A 7,093-nucleotide genomic window follows, 5' to 3' on the forward strand; every position below is an offset into this window, starting at 1 on the left:
TATGCTTATAATGGAGAGGTCGGGGTAGTGGCACACAGACAAAAGGAAATTTTAAAAATTATTGGCAAAATGATTTATTTTTATACAGCAGTTACCTTTGAAAATAAAAATGCATTATTATGCATAAACAGAGTAATGTTTGTTTATTTATTTTTAAATTTTAGAAAATTATAAATAAGGAGAATCAAGGCAACTTTTAATATAACACGGCAACTTTTAATATAACACAGCAACTTTTACTTTCGGCACACAGCCCTCAGTCAGTTTTGATTTTTGGCCCTTGGTAAGAAAAAGTTTGGGCACCTGAAAGGGTACCACTTTTGTTCCTTTTTCCCTGAGTGCATAGTGTGTTAGCAGAGCAAAAGGTCATGGGTTCAAACCCATGGAAAACACTTTTTTTTATCACACTGCACTCTTAGATTGGATGTGTTAAAAACAACACAATCAGTGTTAGTTTAGGGGCAACACACTAAATGCGTTGTCCCAGAATGCAAACATCTCTGCATGCATATATTGGAACAACACATTTTGTTTTTCATTTTAACACAAAAAAAAACACATTCTTTCTTGAAGTGTGTAAAAAGTGAAAAGTTGGATCAACTTAAAAAATGACTTTAATTGGTAACACCCTAAAAAAGTTTTTTTCAACTTATTTGTTTAAGTTTAAGATACTTTAATTGAAAAATTAAGTTGAAAAAACAAAACAAAATCCAAGTTGATCCAACTTTTCACATTTTACAATGTGATAAAAATGTAAACCTTGTAATGCTGTAAGTCGCTTTGGATAAAAGCTAAAATTCTGCCAAATTTAAATACATAAATAAATTATAAAAAACAGAAAACTGTACGCAAAATATGTGCCGAAATTTAAAATTAAATGAATATTTTAACAATGTCATGTCAGATCCGTAAGGTCTGAAACTGAATGCTGCCCAGCTTAATGCACAGAATGTGTACAGATGTGAAGCTAAGGTTCAACCAAACATTTGCTAGATTTCTCATTAAGGGGGGGGGGGGGTTCAATGGTATTTCATGCATTCTGACTTATTAACACAGTTTAAGAGTTATTTCCTTATGCTAAACAAATGCAAAGTCTCAAAAAAGCAATTGGACGTATTACAGCGTATTTCTGTGCCGAATGCACTTCGCCAGCGTTCGTTCAAGTTTTGGAAAGATTTTTTCGTATATGGATCCAGCTGACGTTTCAGGGGTTCGCTATAGACGGTTTCAGCAGTAACAACATAAACAAGCGGCTGTCGCGGTCCGCACGTAACTTCCGGTAAACTCCGCTAAGAATAAATAACAACAAAGTTCTTTAAACGTAGTTTATTTATATAACAAGCAAAAAACAACACATAGATTACCTAGGAAACCAAAACATTTGTTATTTTTGACGAGGCATTTGTTCAAGAGATCAGTTTATCAACTAGTCAGACCATTAAAAAAACGAAACCGGAAGTAAGGTTCGGATCCAGACGTGTATCACGTGCATCCGATGAAACCGTCTATACGTATCACTTTTTTATGGGCACTTCCCCCGGGAAAACCACGCCTACATGTCAATCAGCGGGAGAGCGAGAACCTAAGTTACAGGCATAAAAAACAATGGCATGAAAGAAGAAGTGTGTTTTTGGATGTAAGGAAAAGTAAGCCAGTCTTTTGGAAACAATTGATATAGTTTGTTTATCATGCGTGTGTGTTTGTTTAACGCTGGATTTCATTGAAAAGTCCCAACCGGGTCATAAGCTGCATGCGGTAAGCTATACTTCTGTGTTCTGTTGGAAATGTTATATAAACGACATGAACATGTAGTGAATCATAAGTTGTTTTGTATACAGTGTTGCATTACTCGTACTCGCTCCTCACGCAGCTCGTAACTCCTCCTTCCGAAATTTTTTGTACAGTATCGGAAAGAATCGGTAAAGCTAATCTTTTTTTTTATAAATTTGATAAAACTAAAGACTCTTCGAATATATATGAAGAATGTAATACTACTCTATAGGTACTCAAGATTAACATCAGATACGCAGAAACTAAGAGTTGCTAAATCTAGCAATAAAGTCAGTCTCTCAGACACTCTCTGGTATCATAGTACAATGCTGGTAATGATGAAACTAGTGACCATAGTTGACTACTAAGGATGGTTTTGAGAAACATAACCCCAGAACATCTTAACTTTGTAGTGGTGAGTTTTGAACGGTCAAGTGGATCTCACATTTTCTTCGTAAAGTGTATGAATCTATTTTTAAATGTCATGAAGTTTGATATGATTTTTACGTACTAACAAGTGATGTCTCTGATCCTACCGTTCTTCCATTTAGCTGTGCACCAAAGCAGAACACTTTGACAGAGACTAATGGTGGTTTTAATTTGAATATTGATGTTTTTCTCTTTGCATTTAAGTGTTCAGCTCCATCAGTCGCAAGAAGATGGGTGAAGCGCTCCGTCGAGACTCTTCCTCCAAATTTCTCTCTCCCTCACTTATCTTCTTGTTTCTGTTCGTCTGCATGGCTGCTTTGGGTGAAACGCGGCGTGGCTGACACGTCAGTGCTGTTTATTAAGACACGAGTCTATCAGGTCTCATAAGCGGCTGCTCGCGGGCGGCCCCGTGTTCTGTTGCTTCCGGACGGTGTCATCAATCTTACACCGGCTGTCCTGATGCATGATGGGACATCACAGATAGCGTTCTCTCCCCGTATGGAAGTCGACAGGAGAAAGCAGGTACACTGAAAAAAAAAATCCTTTCAATTTACGTAATTTTAATGTGTACATCGGTCCCACATAATCCGATTGTGTAAAACCAACATAATTTTCCTCATTTAATTTTTATGTGTCAGACCAAAACATTTTAATTGTTTTAAGTAGTCTAATATAAATATGTTGACTCAAAGTGCTATTTCTCTTTCCTATAACACATTTATTTTGTAATGTTTAAGTAATTTTATTATGTAAGGGGACTAGATTTTCATCTGTAATTCCAACATGCTTTTTTAATGCTTATATTATGGGATTATGTAACTCTAAAGCAATTTCATTATGTCACTGGCCCCAGAATAATCACCCATAATTATCCAAATGTTATTTATTTCTTTTTTAAATATAAAATACATTTGCATTGGCATAAAAAGCAAAGAGTTTTGAACAAATGTTTAGTGATATTGAGGCAAACCACTGCTTTCAGATCATCAATTCATTTAAATCACTACACATTAATTCATTAACAGTCAATAACTATTACAACAATCAGCACATGCAGTACATACAAAGGGGAAATTTCCCAAACAGGTTGTAGATTAATCCATGACTAGGCCCTAGTTATATTAGAATATTTTTTACAAAAAAAGTTTACAAACAAACCTACCTTACAAAAACAACACTGGAGTACATCTTGAGACAAAACAATGGCACCGATATATGTCAAGATATGTCAGTGCAATATGTTTTCAAATTAAGGCATTGCAAAAGTCTGGGACTAGAAAAAGCCCCATCTGTAAAACTGACCCAAATGTTTAAAATAGTTACTATCACAGTAGATTTAGAAGTGCTAAAACACAAACACTTGCATTCCAAAGAGACATGCAAAACAGTAAGTACTATTATTTTTTAAATGGATTTACAAACTGGAAAATATCAATCCTTCAGAAAGTCAGAGCTACAGCATTTGTATAAACTGATAATCAAAGATTCAACAAAAACAAAATACAACAACCATTTCCAAAATCAACTCTGAGCAGCAAACTGTTAATGTTTTAATAAGAGAAAACACTTAAAACAGATAAACAAAGTCAAAAATGAGCAGCAGTCTTTCTGATCCTTTCACTGAAAGAAACTGTTTGTTAAAGTTACGCTCAATGCAGTTCCATTAAAATCTTTTGGATTTCCTCAAAAATAAAGCGGAGATCAGGATAGCTCAGGTTTAAGGCATACATCAGCTCAAACAACATGGCACGATGTTGCAACACCTTCATGGCTTCCAGGACTATACAAAGATCCTCTTCTTCATCACAAGAAGCATGTTGTTTGAGAGCACAAATCCCAACATTGGTGTCTTCAAATGACCTCACTGATGCTGACTTCATCCATGCCCTGTACAAAACAGACAAATTTAGTTAAAGAAACAGAAAAATGTTACTGTTACAATAAAAGTGTCATTGGAAATTAGTACAATGCAAACAAATATAAATGTAAGTATACAGACCCATGTGCATTGCCACAGCATGTTACAATTGGTTACAAATATATGGGTTACAAAGCAAGGCAGCTGCACTGTCCACTGCTCCAGGTGTGTGTGCGCGTTTACTAGACTGGAATGAGTTAAATAAAGAGGCCACATTTCGAGTGTGTGCTACCATACCTGACAATCACAGCAAAAGTGAATTCTCTCATTTTCTCACTCTCATGTTGTTACAGACCTGTATAATGTCTTTGTTCTGATGAACACGAAGGAAGACATTTATTTTGAGGAATGTTTGCAACCAAACTGTTCATGAGCCCCATTCACTTCAATAGTATTATATTTCCCCACTATGGAAGTGAATGGGGCTTATGATTGGTTTGGGTACAAACATTCCTCAAAATATCTTCCTTAGTGTTCATCAGAACAAAGACATTTATAAAGGTTTGTAACAACATGGTAGGGAGTAAGTGATGAGAATTTTTATTTTTGGGTGAACTACCCCTTTAAATCTTCCCAGGTGTTTTAATGACCCTTGTGCCAAAAGATGTCACTAAAACATACTACATTTTCTGTACTTCCAACAATGTTTACACATTTTTATGTCTATGAATCTATATTACTTACTTCTGTCATTTGATCATTAATTGTTCCAAGCCTTTTTGCTAGCTGTCCTCCTTTCTGATAGAAGAGTTTCGTCAGGTTTTTGGATTGGAGGTCCAGGTGACACGCAGGAACATAAGACAGTAGTGATTCTTTTAAATTCAGCATTTATCTGAAAACAAATTAACCAACCATTGTATATTTGAGTACTGCGAGTCAAAGAATAATATATGTATATTAGTTACAAAAATAAGATTTAGCTCCTAACAGCAGTAAAACAGTGATAGGAATTACTTACCAATGCTTTTGAGTGTGTGCAAGGATGATGGACCTATAAGAGGAAATATTCAGAGGTGAAATCAACACATAACCTCAAATGATGAAGGTCACACATACACAGAGCATGAATAATAATAATGAAATAAGTATTAACGTTATATCAGTCATACAAAATTTTGACAAAATGAGACCTTAAAACAACAAGGTTCTCTTCTGAAAACGTCAGCTTTAAGGTGTGGCACTTCAAAGCGATTTTTTTCAGTTAATATACCAGACGTCACGCGAGATATTTAAAAAAGCTTTTTCTAATAGAATCAAGTGTTGCTCGTGGCGTAGCGAAGTCACGAATAACTGATGCGGGTCTGTTCATCTGATTAAGCAGACAGTTTGTTTAATACGCAATGTCATTATTAATGTAGTCAATTGATATCATCTGGTAAATTACTTACATGGATAACGTTACTCTGGACAGAATAACGTTTGGTTAGCGTTTTATTTGTCCTGAACCGTTTCCATAGAACAACTGAGTAAAAAGTGCCTCAAAAGTCAACTAAAATCTGACAGTTTTCAACTCGGATAAAACTACCAAACGTGAAATAACGTTATACAGCTGACATTTTTAAAACGCTGTTTTTCTTTATGAGCCTTACACTTACTGACTGACTGACTGACTGACTGTAACGTTAACTTACTCCACCAACCTCCTCCAAACTAATTTTTACTACAAGTCATTGCAATGGCTACATATTGTAAAAAAAACCTGTCTATCTAGTGAAGATGTATCACGTATCAAGTGAACATAAATAAATAATAGAACTTACTTTAATAACGTGGTGTCCGTCTGAGAGAGTTCTTCTGACTGACTGCTGCTGCTGAGTCTTCATTTTGGCGCCCAAAACAAACGATATTGATTCTCCTTTTATGGCAATTGACGTCCTTTTCATTGAGCTGTACTGCCACCTTCTGCTCAGGAGGTGCCATTTTGTGTGCAAACTCAATTTTATTGCTTTAAGTATTCAATTCAATCAATTTTAATCAATGTGAGAATAATGTGTTCATTTTACATTCAAACAAAACATTTTAATCCTAATCAATTAAATTATGTTTACACAAGGAATATAAATATTTTGTGTTGCATATACATGTTTATTTTATTTAAATTCAAAGACCCACCAAGTCCATTTTTTTCAGTGGGTATGACGGCTGTGAGCGCTTCACTGATCCCAGATAGAGAGAAACAGAGAGACCAAGTTACAGACTGCAAACGTTAAACACTTCATTTAGAAATCTCATTAAATTAGGGGTTTTTTTTTTACCAGCTAGTTTCTCAAAGCATAACTCCTTACAATGAATGCTGGATTGTTATGAAATCTAGAAATGTTTACATCCAGTGTAATATTAACAGACACCTCAATTTTATGTTAATATCACGCAGGAGAAAGTTTTTTTTTGCATTAAAAATGCAGTTTTATAGAAAGCAGTGAATCTAGGACAGCGGATATATGAAGATCCAAGAAAACATCCGGGATTAGTAAAACCCCCGTGATGAGCGAGAGCGAGAGAGACGGGGAACAAAGGATACATTTTGGAAAAGGCTTTGCGGAAAAATGAAACATTTTGACAAGGAATTTCATGCTCATCAGAAACCAAAGTATGTTTTCTGTATAGGCACTTAATCTTCTAAATTTAAAACATAAAAATAATAATGCTTTAAAGTCCACGTAAAGTCATTTCAAAGAATTGTTTCTAAACACATTATAAATGTTAGAAATGTATTGCTGAAACATGTTGCAAAGACTGTGAACTATGCAGTACTGAACTTGTGGAGTTATATTGTCAAACAGTTCTGTGTTCAGGATTATGTGGGCGGGGCTAAAACGGTGGCTCGATGATGCACTGGAGCCACCGAGTATGGCCCCGCCTCTAACGCAATCGCAAGCATCCATTTAGTTTGTAGCGGCCTTTAAAACTTGAGACAGACAGTAGCTTTACCGTGCACGCCCCAACATTTGAGAGCAGAGAATCCTGCCTGTTTTT

The 7,093-nt window shown here is 35.4% G+C and overlaps 1 long non-coding RNA gene across 1 annotated transcript; it reads right to left on the reverse strand.

Moving 5' to 3' along the window:
* Positions 1-2,747: 2,747 nt before the first annotated feature.
* On the reverse strand, positions 2,748-6,195 carry LOC135783338 (uncharacterized). Its single transcript, XR_010545612.2, has 4 exons — positions 5,878-6,195; positions 5,076-5,108; positions 4,802-4,949; positions 2,748-4,086 (listed from the first exon to the last, which is right to left on the reverse strand). It is a non-coding gene; the product is annotated as an uncharacterized lncRNA (long non-coding RNA).
* Positions 6,196-7,093: the final 898 nt, after the last annotated feature.

Source organism: Paramisgurnus dabryanus, chromosome 7 (assembly GCF_030506205.2).
Source record: "Paramisgurnus dabryanus chromosome 7, PD_genome_1.1, whole genome shotgun sequence".
NCBI lineage: Eukaryota > Metazoa > Chordata > Actinopteri > Cypriniformes > Cobitidae > Paramisgurnus > Paramisgurnus dabryanus.